Source organism: Cherax quadricarinatus, chromosome 77, assembly GCF_038502225.1.
Source record: "Cherax quadricarinatus isolate ZL_2023a chromosome 77, ASM3850222v1, whole genome shotgun sequence".
Taxonomy (NCBI): domain Eukaryota; kingdom Metazoa; phylum Arthropoda; class Malacostraca; order Decapoda; family Parastacidae; genus Cherax; species Cherax quadricarinatus.
Window position 1 is genome coordinate 22,040,578 of NC_091368.1, and position 15,884 is coordinate 22,056,461.

Sequence of the window (15,884 nt, forward strand, 5' to 3'; positions counted from 1 at the left end):
TGATAAAATATTCTTATAAAATCGGTTGCAAAACATATAGAATTAAACCTTACTGAAAAAAATGAAAATTTTGCTCTCAGTAGGATGAAAAATTTTTGCTTCCATTTTTTAGGTTTTTCAAAATTTTTTGAATTAAAAACGAGAAATTTCCTCCATTATATTAAAAAGAGTATATGTAGGCTATATTTATGGCTGTCGTTGCTTTCTGTTTTTCAGTTATAAGAATATAATAACATAAGAAGAGAGGAACACTGCAACAGGTCTACTGACCCATGCGAAGAAGGTCCATGTCCTCCCCCCGGATGAGCCCAATGACCCACCCAGTCTGGTCACCTCCACTCAAGGAAGGAGCACGGCACCAGACCCAGGAGCACAAGCTAGTCAGGTCCAACTCACACCCACCCACACCCACTCATGTATTTATCTAACCTATTTTTAAAACTACACAACGTTTTAGCCTGAATAACTGTACTCGGGAGTTTGTTCCACTCATCGACAACTCTATTACCAAACCAGTACTTTCCTATATCCTTCCTGAATCTGAATTTTTCCAACTTGAAACCATTGCTGCGAGTCCTGTCTTGGCTGGAAATTTTCAGCACGCAATTTAGATCCCCTTCATTTATTCCTGTTTTCCATTTATACACCTCGATCATATCCCCCCTAATTCTACGCCTTTCGAGAGAGTGCAGATTCAGGGCCCTCAGTCTATCCTCATAGGGAAGTTTTCTGATACATGGGATCATCTTTGTCATCCTCCTCTGTACGTTTTCCAGAGCATTTATATCCATTCTGTAATACGGTGACCAGAACCGTGCAGCATAGTCTAAATGAGGCCTAACCTAGGATATATAGAGTTGAAGAACAGCCTGAGGACTTCTATTATTTATACTTCTAGTTATGAAGCCAAGAATTCTGTTAGCTTTATTGCGAACACTAATGCACTGTTGTCTTGGTTATAGATTACTGCTAACCAGAACTCCTAAATCCTTTTCGCAATCAGTAATATTAAGATCTACATTATTTAGTTTATATGTGGCATGGTTATTTACCTGCCCAACATTTAGAACTTTAATTTGTCTATATTAAACTGCATCTGCCACTTCTCCGATCATTGCATCAGTCTTTTCAAATCATCCTGGAGTGCTCTAGTGTCCTCATTAGAATGAATTGGACGGCCTATTTTGGTGTAATCAGCAAATTTGCTTATGTCATCCATTTGGGATCATTTTTGTTAGATCTAATTTCCCTACTCGGAACAAAAGTTGTCTGGGCAGCTAGAACTATGCTCTGAAAAACGTCATATTGGCAACCAAGATCACCTACCTGACCCATAGTCAGGACATCCCAATTTAGCCCACCCAGGTAATTTTTCAGTCCCATGAAGTCGGCCAAGCGAAAATCATGGACAGAGATTTGATTGCAATTATCTGGGTAATTCCATGATATATTGAAACTAAGTGATTTGTGATCACTTTCCCCAAGCTCATCATTAACCTCAAGATTATTAATTAGTGACTCTTTGTTGGCAAGAACCAAGTCAAGCAGATTGTTTCCTCTAGTTGGTTCTGTCACAACCTGTTCTAAAAAGCAATCCTGAACCGTATCAAGAAAGCCACTAGACTTAAGATTTCCTGTCATATCGTTCCAATCAATTTGTCTAAAGTTAAAAGCTACCATTATCACATTTACATATCTAGATGCCTTATGAATTTCGCCCCATAACAGCTTACTGCGCTACCTATCAAGGTTTGGGGGCCTATAAATCACACCCAAAATTAATTTGTCACGACCCTCGAGAAAATGTAGCCGAACAGATTCTGTGTTCGATGTTTCTAATCTTATATCATGTCTAAGAGAACAATTTAAATTTTCTCTGACTAACATCGCCACTCCACCACCTTTCCTGTTGACCCTATCAGTGTGGAATAGTTTATAACCCTGTATGTTGCATTCAGAAGGCATTTCTCTATCTTTCAGGTTGAACCAGGTCTCTGTTATACCAATAATATCTATATTACCTACACTTGCAAGTAATCTTAGCTCATCTATCTTATTTCTTAGACTCCTACTATTTGTATAGCAAACCTTAAGGGAGCTAGTCACTCATTGCCCTCTGCTATCTCTCTTTGTTTGTTGATCAATTGATTTGCCATTACTAGCAACTTTATTTTGAATATTGTCTTTTAAACATAATCCTGAGGTATCCCGGTAATAACTGCTGTTTTTAACCCTAATACTGCAGCCTGATTGTTTCCCACAAACACCCATACCTTTATAATCTATCAGTTTAAATTTCTAGATAAGTCATCAATTACCCTCTCAATCGAATTGGCTAATGCAACCACTCCATCCCCAGAGAGATGAAAACCATCCCTTGCATACATATCACGTTTGCCAAAGAATAGGTCCCAGTTATCAATGAATGGGATTGCAAGTTCCTTGCAGTACCTGCCTAGCTAGCAATTTATACCAATTGCCCTAGACATCCATTCATTTTCCACTCTCTTTCTTGGCAAGATGCTACATATGACTGGGATCCCTCCCTTAGACCTAACTACTTCTATGGCTGACCTGTACTTATCCAGCAGCTCCTCTCTCCTGCCCTTCCCAATGTCATTACCCCCAGCACTAAGACAGATAATGGGCTTGTTCCCATTACCTGACATAATATTATCCATCCTGCTGACTATGTCACGAACACCAGCTCCTGGAAGGCACACTCTCTGTCTAACCTTTCTGTCTTTGTTACAAAAATCACGGTCCATATATCTTGCCTGAGAATCTCCTACTATTAAAATATTCTTACTTTGATTAGCAGGGGAATCAGTGGTACCTTCAACCTCACTAACCACTGAACTGCACTCGTCCTGGAGAACTGAATCGATTTCCTACCTTCACATCTTCTCTGTTAACTCTCCTCATCTTCCTTCTTCCTGAACTGTGAACCACTTGCCACTTAAAGCGGCTGCCACTATCACTGCTAGTGACCATTTCCTCCTTACCAGCTAAATCCTTCTCACACTCACTCCCAAACTCCTCTAGGCGAAGCTTCAGTCTCCTATTTTCCTCCTGAAGAAGTAGCACCTCCTTCTTCAACACTTTAACCATAGATTCTAAAACACTACAACAAGCCATGGTGCTTGGTAACAGCCCTCGCTAACTCCCAGTTATCATCTGTAAGACAATTAAAAAGTACTTTTGTCTTCCGTATATTACAAAAGGTGGAAAACATAATGATGGGTATGACAATATTAATTTTCTGTATCAGAAATCTTGTCTTATAAATACAGGTTGCGAACCTTGAATCTGCACTCCTTAAGAAAACCGTAGAATTAGCAAGGAAGAGATTAAATTATACGGATTGGTTATAGTAATAAATAACCCAGATAAATAAGCAACTGAAAAAAAGATTTAAAATCAAGGAAGAATTCGCAACAGTTGAATAAAGATATATTCATTTTCTTATATAATTTACGTTAGCAAATGTTGTAAGGAAATGCTTGTCCGACGACTGAATTTTAGGAGATCGATACCATGCCTAACCCTTCTAGGGTAGGGTAGGTGCCTGAGTCCGACCCTTTAGCTCACAAGACTGTCATTCCCATTTGCCCCCTTGGGGCGGGGATGGCAGACCAGAGAGGCCTAGCTTGTGGCTAGGCCTGGGGACAGTTGGTCCCAAAGATGAAGAGGTACTTGTGCCTCTTCCCATGCGAGACTTAGGTCTCAGACACTCCCTAAAGAGGGAGCCAAGGTCGGACCACCACTTGGAAAAGGCCCGGGCCGGGAGAATACCGGCTAATATTTAATAATAAATAAATAAACTGAATTTTAGATGAGTGTAGCAAAGTGTTAAGTTGTATCACTGATAGAAACAACTTCAGAAAGTTTTAAAATGAGTAACATCAATATACACGAGCTGGAAGACTGAGTGTGAGTTGGACGTTCATGGTAGTGATCAATATATCAGCCTCAGTGTACGTCTGTTACTATGTTCAAATAACTGTTATCATTTTTATGGTAATTATCATAAGTTATACATATTTATCAAATATCAGTTTAAACTTCTATGTAAAGTCAATGATTACAAGCAAGATCAATCAAATGTCTTACAAACCTCAGCTGAGTCACTAGGCTAGTCGAACTAAAAAAAAAAAAATGACGCGTTATGCGTCATTTGACGTAGAATTATCCCCTAAATCAAATATTTAAAATTTCCATCAATTCATTTTGGGGAAATTTTTTACGGAAATGTAAAATGTGGAACTTTTAAGGTAAAAAAATGTTTTAGTGGCATGACATTGTCTTCATACAATTTTATGTCTCCAGAACATAAGATTCATTATCAATAACCATCACAGGTGTCGTGTTGATGCAGGAGTCACCTCGATACTATGAATATCCCATCACATATTTTAAACCATTTCAGTGATAAGCACAATGATTTGTTCCATACGGATTTTTTCCTGTTTGTTTGCACTTGAAATGTATAAATTTTAGAACTTTTGATGGAGCTGTATCTTATCAGTCATGATGGGTTGAAGTGATACACTGGCCGCCTTCCAACCCTACATAAAACTTTCTAAGCTGTCATTGCTGAGATCGAGTCATCTCACAACCTGGAGATGGTCGCTGGTATCGAGTCATCTCACAACCTGGAGATGGTCGCAGAGATCGAGTCATCTCACAACCTGGAGATGGACGATGAGATCGAGTCATCTCACAACCTGGAGATGGACGCTGAGATCGAGTCATCTCACAACCTGGAGATGGTCGCTGGTATCGAGTCATCTCACAACCTGGAGATGGTCGCTGAGATCGAGTCATCTCACAACCTGGAGATGGACGCTGAGATCGAGTCATTTCACAACCTGGAGATGGACGCTGAGATCGAGTCATCTCACAACCTGGAGATGGACGCTGAGATCGAGTCATCTCACAACCTGAGATGGACGCTGAGATCGAGTCATCTCACAACCTGGAGATGGACGCTGAGATCGAGTCATCTCACAACCTGGAGATGGACGCTGAGATCGAGTCATCTCACAACCTGGAGATGGACGCTGAGATCGAGTCATCTCACAACCTGGAGATGAACGCTTAATCTGTAGCAGTTGTATGCAGGTTCAGTAGGTGGCAACCAATGTGGTTCCACTCTGCTACTCTTGGCCATCATTATCATATATCTGACACACCTCTGAGTAGTGAGTGTGCTCTACTTCCTTGATAAAGTAAGCACATCAAACGAATTCCAGCATCACCAACTTCTACTGTTGTCTTGTCTCACAAGCTGATAGTGGACGATACAGGTTGTATATCTGAGGACTTCTTCAGCTGTTTCCTAGAGTTCTTATGCATTGTAGACATTTACTTGTATTCACCTATTTGTGGTCGCACGGAGTCGATTCACAGCTACTGGTCCCGCTTCTTCGCTGGTCGTTACTAGGTCCACTCTCTCCCTGCACCAAGAGCTTTATCACCCATTTTCTTAAAACTATGTATGGATCCTGCCTCCACTACATCATTCTTCAGATTGTTCAACTTCCTGACAACTCTATCTGAAAAAATAATTCATAGCATCACTATGACTTATCTGAATTTTCAACTTCAAGTTGTGACTCCTTGTTGCTGTGTCCCATCTCAGAAACATTCTGTTCCTATCCACCTTGTCAATTCCTGTCAGTATTTTATATGTCGTTATCATGTCCCCCCTATTCCTCCTGTCCTCCAGTGTCGTCAGGATGATTTACCCTCAACCTCTTCTCGTAGGCCATAGCCCCTTTAGCTCCGGGGCTAGTTTTGTTGCTAACCTTTTAACTTTTCCTTATTTGTTAACGATTTGACCAGGTGTAGATTCCATACTGGTGCTTAATACTCCAATATGGGCCTGACATAGAGAGTGTACAGGGTCCTGAATGGCTCCTTCTCAGATTTCGAAACTCTGTTCTTAGATTTGCCAGGCATCTGTATGCTGCAGCAGTTATTTGGTTGACTTGCGCCTCAGATGTGCTTGGCATGGTACTCACCCTAAGATCCTTTTCCTTAAGTAAGGTTACCAGCCTTTGGCCTCCTAGTGTGTACTCAGTCTGCGGTCTTCTTTGACTTTTCCCAATCTTCATGGCTGCACTTGGTAGTTAAACTCCAGAAGCCAACTGTTACACAAGGCCCATATTGGAGTATGAAGCACCAGTATGGAATCTACACTAGGTCAAGACGTTAAAAAGTAAGGAAAAGTTTAAGATTTGCAACAAAACTGTCCAGATCCCTTTATAGTCCTACCTGATCCTAGTCCGCTTGAATTCTCCTCATTATCTTCACATCGTCTGCAAAGAGGGACACCTCTGAATGTAGCCCTTCCCTCATGCCATTCACGTATACCAGAAACAGCATCGTCCCTAGGACTGACCCTTTTGGAACCTCGCTAGTCACATGCGCCCCCTCTGACACCTCGTCGCGTACCATTACTGTCAGGTATTCACAGATCCATTGCATTCCCTTTCCTGTTATTCCTGCCTCCTCCGCTAGCCTTTCCACTAATTTCTTGTGCAGAACTGTGCCGAAAGCCTTCTTACAGTCCCAGAAAATGCAATCTATCCACCCCTCTATCTTATGTCTTACTTCTGTTACTTTGTCGTAAAACACCAGTAGGTTTGTGACACAGGATTTTCCCTCCCTGAAAAGGTGCTGGTTATCGTGTATAAGCTCAGTCCTTTCTAGGTTCTCCACCAGTCTTCTCTTGATAAGCTTCTCCATGACCTTGCATACCATACATGCTAGCGACACTGGTCTGTAGTTTAATGCTGTCTGTCTCCTTTCTTGAAAATCTGGACTACATTTGCTTTCTTCCACATGTCAGGTAGTTTCCCATTTACGATAGTTGTGTTGAAGATTGTTGTGAATGGCACACACAATGCCTCTACTCCCTCTCTCAAAACTCAAGGAGAGATGTTTCGTCCCACTGCCTTTGAGGTATCTAATTCGCTTAGCAGTCATTCACCTCCTCCTCAGTTGTCCAGTGTCTCCAGCACTTCTTGGTGTACCCTTCCATCCCGGTTTACCGGAAGCCTTTCTGTCTCCACTGAAAAATACCTCACTAAATGTTGTGTTGAGTTCTTCACATACTTCTTGACTGTTTCTTGTAATTTTACCTCCTTCTTATCTCAGCCTGATTACCTAATCCTTGACTGCTGTTTTCCTCCTGATGTGGCTGTACTACAGCTTTGGGTCAGATTTGCCTTTCGATTCTATGCCATTCTCGTATTGCCGCTGGACCTCCCACCTATTCCACGCATATTAATTTTTGGCTCTTCGGCTCGTCTCAGCCACTCCAAGCATGAATGAATCCTGTGTTTCCTAATCTGTCCAGGCCCTCTGCTATAAGTCCCACTCATGCTATATAATTGTTTTGCCTTTGAGCATCTGCTTTGCTTCCTGAGCAAGATGTCAGCCATAGAAATTCCAGTTCCTTCAGTTATTCTTTAACCAGGACACGTGAATCTTGTACATTAACAGAACTGTGTTCTTGAGCTAAAGTAGTAACTTTCTCATTATTTCCGTCAGAGGAGTTTGGCGCAGTGGCAATCAGTTAGGTTTGAAGTCGTCCCTCGAAGAGCATGGGCAATGGCTTTACCTCTCATCATATGGATAATAGCAGGCGGGCTATATACTACTTCTAGTGTTTCCTTTATTCCTTATCCACCCAAAATATGAAACACATTGCCACAAGCGCTCATAAGAAGACGAAATCCGCATAAAAGTACTACAATCTTTGCTAAGATTCAAGAGATTACTGTTTCTACTGCCGTTATCCACAGTGGTTGATCAAACGTCACACATGTAGTTGGTAATCATTGGCACCTTCCCCATTCTTTTATACAATAAAGTTTAATATATAAACGTCTCATCATTTGGACTAAGATCTATAGTTTACAAGAGGAGAATATCTGTCTTCATGACAGTGTTTTCATGATTTGGTCTGAACACATGTTCCATAAAGCCTGACCAGTTTTCTATACGAACTTCTGTTCTGTTAAAACTTGCTGACTGTAACAGGATATTTAAGTAAAACTCAGATGGATGTTTTATGTACAGGAATTGCAAAGTCAGCACTCGCTCAAATACAATTACTGAAAGATCCGATGTTGAAGGCCCAGTGCATGGGATTTGGTTCATGGAAATAAGTCACTCTGTCTGACTTTTTTGAGTTATCCTAGATTCTCTACACATATGCTGCTATGTATGATAATTCTATGTAACTGTATTTGTGTATACCTGAATAAACTTACTTACTTACTTACTTATATCTATACATTTACACAATGGCATGATGTCTACTCACAGTACAGGGACAGCGGCTGCATTTACAAGTTATTTTATTCAAGTGCCTACACACATTCACACACGCATACAACATACACTACACACACACAAAAAAAACACACATACACACACAGAATACTTCGTGGAATAGACAAGGTGGACAGAGACAAGATGTTCCAGAGAGAGGACTCAGATACGAGGGGTTACCCGTGGAAGTTGAAGACTCAGATGAGTCACAGGGATGTTAGGAAATATTTTTTCAGTCATAGAGTGGTCAGGAAGTGGAACGGTCTGGCGAGTGATGTACTGGAGGCAGGAACCATACATAGCTTTAAGACGAGGTATGATAAAGCTCAGGGAGCAGGGAGAGAGAACCTACCATACCCCCGGCCGGGAATGAACCCGCGGTCAGAGAGTCTCAAAACTCCAGCCCGTCGCGTTAGCCACTAGACCAGCTAGCCACAATAAGATTCATCCAACTAGGTATATTTCTACACCATAGGAAGGTTAGCACAGGCAACACTGTGACCACAAATGCAAGTTTTTACAGACGAATCTCCAGCTAGCGTGGCCGTGACGAACTCTAGCTCAAGTCCCTTCACTGCCGTCAACATGACTCAAGAAATCGTAATGACACGATTGTGGCTAGCTGGTCTAGTGGCTAACGCGACGGGCTGGAGTTTTGAGACTCTATGACCGCGGGTTCAATCCCGGCGGGGGGTATGGTTTGTTTGCAATCGTGTCATTACGATTTCTTGAGTCAGAGAGAACCTAGTAGCATTCAGTGAAGAGGCGGGACCAGGAGCCTAGTTTCGACCCTTGCAACCACAATTAGGTGAGTACACACACACACACACAGGTATGATAAAGCTAATGGAGCAGGGAGAGTGACCTAGTAGCGACCAGTGAAGAGGTGGGGGCCAGGAGCTGTGACTCGACCCTGCAACCACAATTAGGTGAGTACACACAGAAGGGAAGCGAGGGACTACACAGTAGATATACTTCAGACCATGGGTCCCAGAGTGGTGATAGCAGTGATGTATAACCCGCCACAGAATAGCAGGAGACCAAGACAAGAGTACGATGAGAGCGACAAAGCAATGGATGTCTCGAACCTCGATTACTAGCGCACTCAGCTCACACACTGAGGACCGGGGGGCGTCGATCCCCAGCACAGGTGGAAACATTAGGACGTGTTTTCTTGAGACACGTGCTGCCCATATTCACCTATCAGTAAAATAGGTACCTGGGTGTTAGTCGACTGGTGTGGGTCGCATACTGGGTGAAATATTGAACTAATTTGCTCCAAATGATCTGCATAACAAAGGGCTCTATATAGTAGTATGTCACTGATGTCTACTAGGAGGCCTGTATACCTTGTACTTGTACAAAGATTATTATTATTATGGTTGACACATTAGTTGAGGTGGCCAGAAGGGCCCACATGGGCAGGGAAATTTACTAATTGTTGGTGATTTCAAGCAGAAGGAGATTGGGAAAACCTGGAGCCACATGGGGAGCGGAAACGTAAAGGGCTAATATGATGGAGTACTGGACCTTATAGAATAGAGGTTGTTTGTGGGTTTATGACTGGTTAGATTAGTAATCCATGTACGGCCATTGTAGAATGAAGACTAGGAACCTGTTGCGTTATTCCAAGATTACCTGAATTAACATACACTAACAGCACCTTTCAAGGCAGGTGAAACAGCTGACCTAGAAAATGTACACAGAACCTTCATGGTGCACATAACGGAGACAAAACACCTCAATTACTGGGAACACTTGAAGTTCCTGAACCTGTGCTCCCTGGAACGCAGGAGGGAGAGATACATGATTATATACACCTGGAAAATCCTAGAGGGATTAGTACCAAACCTGCACACGGAAATCACTCCTTATGAAAGCAAAAGACTTGGCAGACGATGCAACATCCCCCAATGAAAAGCAGGGGTTCCACTAGCACGATAAAAAACAACACAATAAGTGTGAGGGGCCCAAGACATCAGGGGGATTACCAATAGACCCCAGGCTGTCTTTAAGGAAGGCGCTGGACAGGCACCTAAAGTCAGTACCTAACTTGACCGGACTGTGGTTCGTACGTCGGGTTGCGTGCGGCCAACAGTAACAGCCTGGTTGATCTGACCCTGATGTCAATAGTATTACTGTGTACTTATGTAACACTACTGACACTGATCCACCATGAGGCCTGGTCACAGACCAGCCGCGGTGGCGCTGACCCTCGAGACCCTCTCCAGGTATACTCCAGGTATACGTATCTTCATTCACATATTGGGCAGTGTGGTGAGACAGTAGGAGAAGGGATCTCTGGTAGGTGGATGTGGCAAACCTCCCTACACTATTTGTCCCCCAAACACAAGGAATGCATTCAATGTTAAATGAGATAGTCACAGAACATAAGAACATAAGAACATAAGAACGAAGGAACACTGCAGAAGGCCTACTGGCCCATGCGAGGCAGGTCCAAGTCCCTACCGGCTTAAGCCAATGCACCCAACCTAGTCAGGTCAGGTCACATTGAGTTAAGGGAGGAACACGGCAACCGACCTGTTAGCACAAGCTATCAGGTCTAACTCACACCCACCCACATCTACTCATGTATTTATCCAACCTATTTTTAAAGCTACACAACGTTCTGGCCTCTATAACGGTACTTGGGAGTTTGTTCCACTCATCCACAACTCTATTACCAAACCAGTACTTTCCTATATCCCTCCTGAATCTGAATTTTTCCAACTTAAAACCATTGCTGCGAGTCCTGTCTAGGCTAGATATTTTCAGCACACTATTTACATCCCCTTTATTTATTCCTGTCTTCCACTTATAAACCTCAATCATATCCCCCCTGATTCTACGTCTTTCTAGAGAGTGCAGTTTCAGGGCCCTTAGTCTATCCTCATAGGGAAGGTTTCTGATACATGGGATCATCTTTGTCATCCTCCTTTGTACATTTTCCAGAGAATTTATATCCATTCTGTAATACGGTGACCAAAACTGTGCAGCATAATCTAAATGAGGCCTAACCAAGGATGTATAGAGTTGAAGAACAACCTGAGGACTCCTATTATTTATGCTTCTTGATATGAAGCCAAGGATTCTATTAGCTTTATTGCGAACACTTATGCACTGTTGTCTTGGTTTCAGATTACTGCTAACCAGAACTCCTAAATCTTTTTCGCAATCCGTAATATTAAGATCTACATTATTTAGTTTATATGTGGCATGGTTATTGTCCTGTCCAACATTTAGAACTTTGCATTTGTCTATATTAAACTGCATCTGCCACTTCTCCGACCACTGCATCAGTCTATTCAAATCTTCCTGGAGTGCTCGAATGTCCTCGTCAGAATGAATTCGACGGCCTATTTTGGTGTCATCGGCAAACTTGCCGATGTCGCTCTTTATGCCCTCATCTATGTCGTTTATGTAGATTGTGAACAGCAGGGGGCCCAACACTGACCCCTGTGGAACACCGCTAGTGACGCTTCCCCACTCTGATTTCTCCCCATTTATGCAAACTCTCTGCTGCCTATTTGTCAACCATGCCTCTATCCAGGAAAAAATTTCTCCTCCTATTCCATGTGCTTTAATTTTCCTCAATAGTCTCTGATGTGGGACCCTGTCAAAAGCCTTACTGAAGTCCATATACACAATATCATATTCATTACCATGATCTACCTCCTCAAATACCTTAGTGAAAAAAGTTAATAAATTCGTAAGGCAGGAACGCCCCTTTGTAAAACCATGCTGAGATTCGTTGATTAATTTATGCTTTTCAAGGTGGCTACGAACTGCCTCGGCAATTATTGATTCCATAAATTTTCCCACTATGGAGGTTAGGCTTATTGGTCTATAGTTCGAAGCTAAGGACCTGTCACCTGTTTTGAAAATAGGTATCACATTTGCCATTTTCCACTTATCTGGCACCATGCCAGTTTGTAGTGATATGTTGAAAAGATTAGCCAAAGGTGTGCTAAGCTCCTCTTTACATTCCTTTAGAACCCTTGCATACAGTTCATCAGGGCCTGGGGATTTGTTAGGTTTTAATTTATCTATTTGCCTAAGGACCATGTCACTTGTGACCCTAATCGTGCACAGTTTATTATCGTCCTGTTCTACATAATTTATCATTACTGGAATATCGCTGGTATCCTCCTGTGTAAAAACTGAGAGGAAGTATGTGTTAAAAATTCTACACATTTCCTTATCACTGTCAGTGAGCTGACCCGAGGAACTTTTGAGTGGGCCTATCTTGTCCCTGATCTTACTTCTGTATACCTGAAAGAATCCTTTTGGGTTAGTCTTCGATTCTCTTGCAACTTTAACCTCATAATCTCTTTTTGCTTTTCTAATTCCCTTTTTTATTTCTCTCTTTAACTGAATATATCGATTTCTTAATTGCCCCTCTCCTCTTTTGATTTGCCTATATATGCCTCTCTTTTGACCAATCAGATATTTTAATCTATTGTTCATCCATTTAGGATCATTTTTGTTTGATCTGATTTCCCTATTTGGAACATAATTTGACTGAGCAGCTAGAACTATGCCCTGGAAAGCATCATATCGGCAACCATCACCACCTACCTGACCCCTAGTCAGGTCATTCCAGTTCAGCCCACCTAAGTAATTTTTCAGTCCTATGAAATCAGCCAAGCGAAAGTCAGGGACGGAGACTTGATTGCCATTATTAGGGGAATTCCATGATATGTTAAAACTGAGTGATTTGTGATCACTCTCCCCAAGCTCATCATTAACCTCAAGATTATTAATTAGTGTTTCCCTACTGGCAAGAACCAAGTCAAGGAGGTTATTTCCCCTAGTTGGCTCTGTCACAAACTGTTTTAAAAAACAATCCTGGATCGTATCAAGAAAGTCACCCGACTCTAAATTTCCTGTCAAATTGCTCCAGTCAATCTGTCTATAGTTGAAATCTCCCATTAGCACAACATTTTCGTATGTAGATGCCTTACGAATTTCGTCCCATAGAAGTTTACTGCACTCCCTATCAAGATTTGGGGCCCTGTAAATCACACCCAAAATTAGTTTTTCTCGGCCCTCGAGAAGCTGTAACCAAACAGATTCAGTGGCTGACGCTTCTAATTTAATATCTTGTCTAACACAACAATTTAAATTGTCTCTGACATACATCGCTACTCCACCACCTTTCCTGTTGACCCTGTCAGTGTGGAATAATTTATAGCCTTGTATGTGACATTCAGAGGGCATCTCTCTATCTTTCAGATTGAGCCAGGTCTCTGTTATAGCAATAATATCTATGTTTCCTGCACTTGCAATTAATCTTAGCTCATCTATCTTATTTCTAACACTCCTGCTATTAGTATAGTAAACCTTAAGGGAGCTAGTCCCTTGCTGCCCTCTGCTGTCCCCCTTTGTTTGCTGACCTGTTCTATTGTCTTTATTTATAACTTCATGCTGAATGCCTTTTATACATTTAATGTTTCCAACCCTAGTGTTGCAACCTGCTTGTTTCCCACACACACCCATACCTCTATCTTCCATCAGTTTAAAATCATAGGCATTTCACCAATGGCCTTCTCAATCGAGTCTGCAAGTGCTACCACCCCTGCCCCAGAGAGATGAACCCCATCCCTTGCATACATATCATGTTTGCCATAAAAGTTGTTCCAGTTGTCAATGAATGGGATTGCAAGCTCCTTGCAGTATCTGTCTAGCCAGCAATTTACACCAATTGCCCTAGACAACCATTCATTTCCTACTCCCCTTCTAGGCAAGATGCTACATATGATTGGGATCCCTCCCTTAGACTTAATGAAATCTATAGCTGACCTGTACTTATCTAGCAGCTCTTCTCTCCTACCCTTCCCAATATCATTTCCACCAGCACTGAGACAGATAATGGGCTTGTTCCCATTACCTGACATGATATTATCCAGTCTGTTGACAATGTCCCCAACACCAGCTCCAGGGAAGCACACTCTATCTCTCATCTTCTTATTCCTATTACAAAAAGCACGGTCAACATATCTTACCTGAGAGTCACCAACCACAAGAATGCGCTTACCTTCATTAGCAGGGGCAGTAGTACCCTTACCTTCACTGGCCACTGAAGTACATTCATCCTGGAGAACAGAGAAGCGATTTCCTACCTTCAGATCTTCACTCTTAACTTTCCTTACTCTGATGCGCCTCCCATTACTGTGAACAACTCGCCACTTGTAGCAGGTGCTGGGCTGCACCTCACTGCTGGTAGCCGTTGCTACCTCCCCACCTACAGCCTCCTCACAGTGAGAGACAGACTGCACCTCACTGCTAGAAGCCTCATTCCCCACATCTCCAACCACCTCACACTCTCTCCCAGGCCCATTGAGGTGGACCTTCAGCCTCCTAATCTCCTCCTGGAGAAGCAAGACCTCCTCCTTCAACTCTCCAACCTCAGTTTTTAAAACACTGCAGAAGCAAGCCATGCTTTGTAACCGTCCACGCTAATCCCCAAAGCAGCTCAGGGTCTGTGACCTCACGTGACGACTGACCACTGAACACTGGCGACTGACCACTGAACACTGAACGTGGGGGTTAAACCCTGTAGTCACTCCAAATCTGCGTGAGTTACTTGTCAGTGCTGCCTCGTGCAGTAAGAGTTCATTTATTGCGGTGAAATGTATCAAATTAGGGTCGTGTATGTGTGTCGAATAGGTACCTCACTGCAAGGACTGTCATGGGGGAAGTCGCCCTGTTTGTTACACTCGCTATAGTGTGACTGTGGGTATTGGCGCAGCCGTACTCCGTGGATACCCTTGGAGAAAAAAGGAGTGCCCAGGGTGTTTTATTATGTAGGACACGTGTGTAGACACTAAGCTAAACCCTGTATAACTCTAACTTAGCTTAAATACTTATAAGTAGTATTGTATAATACATTAACTTGTGGACTTCATTCCAGATTTAGTCTTTAGTGTGTCTATTAAATGTGGTGCCCTCATGGGCATCGTCTCCCCGTCCTTATTTCCCCAAATGTGGGAAAGTTTCAACGGTCTGGATATTTGAACGAAATTTTCCACAGAAACCCTCGTGCATCTACATGTTAGGGACACTACCAGAGAGAGAGAGAGAGAGAGAGAGAGAGAGAGAGAGAGAGAGAGAGAGAGAGAGAGAGAGAGGAGAGGATTAACCAGCAAGGCTGGATCTCATATTCACCTTGAGTAGTTCAGACATTGGGGACATCACATATGGAAGGCCCATTGGAGCTAGTAACAAGTGGTCCTAAGCTACGAATACACTGTAGAGTTAAAAGTGGAGAGTGAAATAGCACGAGTAGGAAGGGAGAAGCCAGATTACAAAAGAGGGGACTACACAGGCATGATAAATTTCCTTCAAGAGGTACAGTGGGAAAGACAACTGGTGGGAAAAACAGTAAATGGAATGAGGGAATACGTTACCACAAAATGCAAGGAGGCAGAGAAGTTCATACCGAAGGGTAACATAAATAATGGAAAGACCAGAACAAGCCCTTGGGTCACCCAAAGGTGAACAGAGGCCAGAACTACGTGTGCTAGAGAATGGAAAAG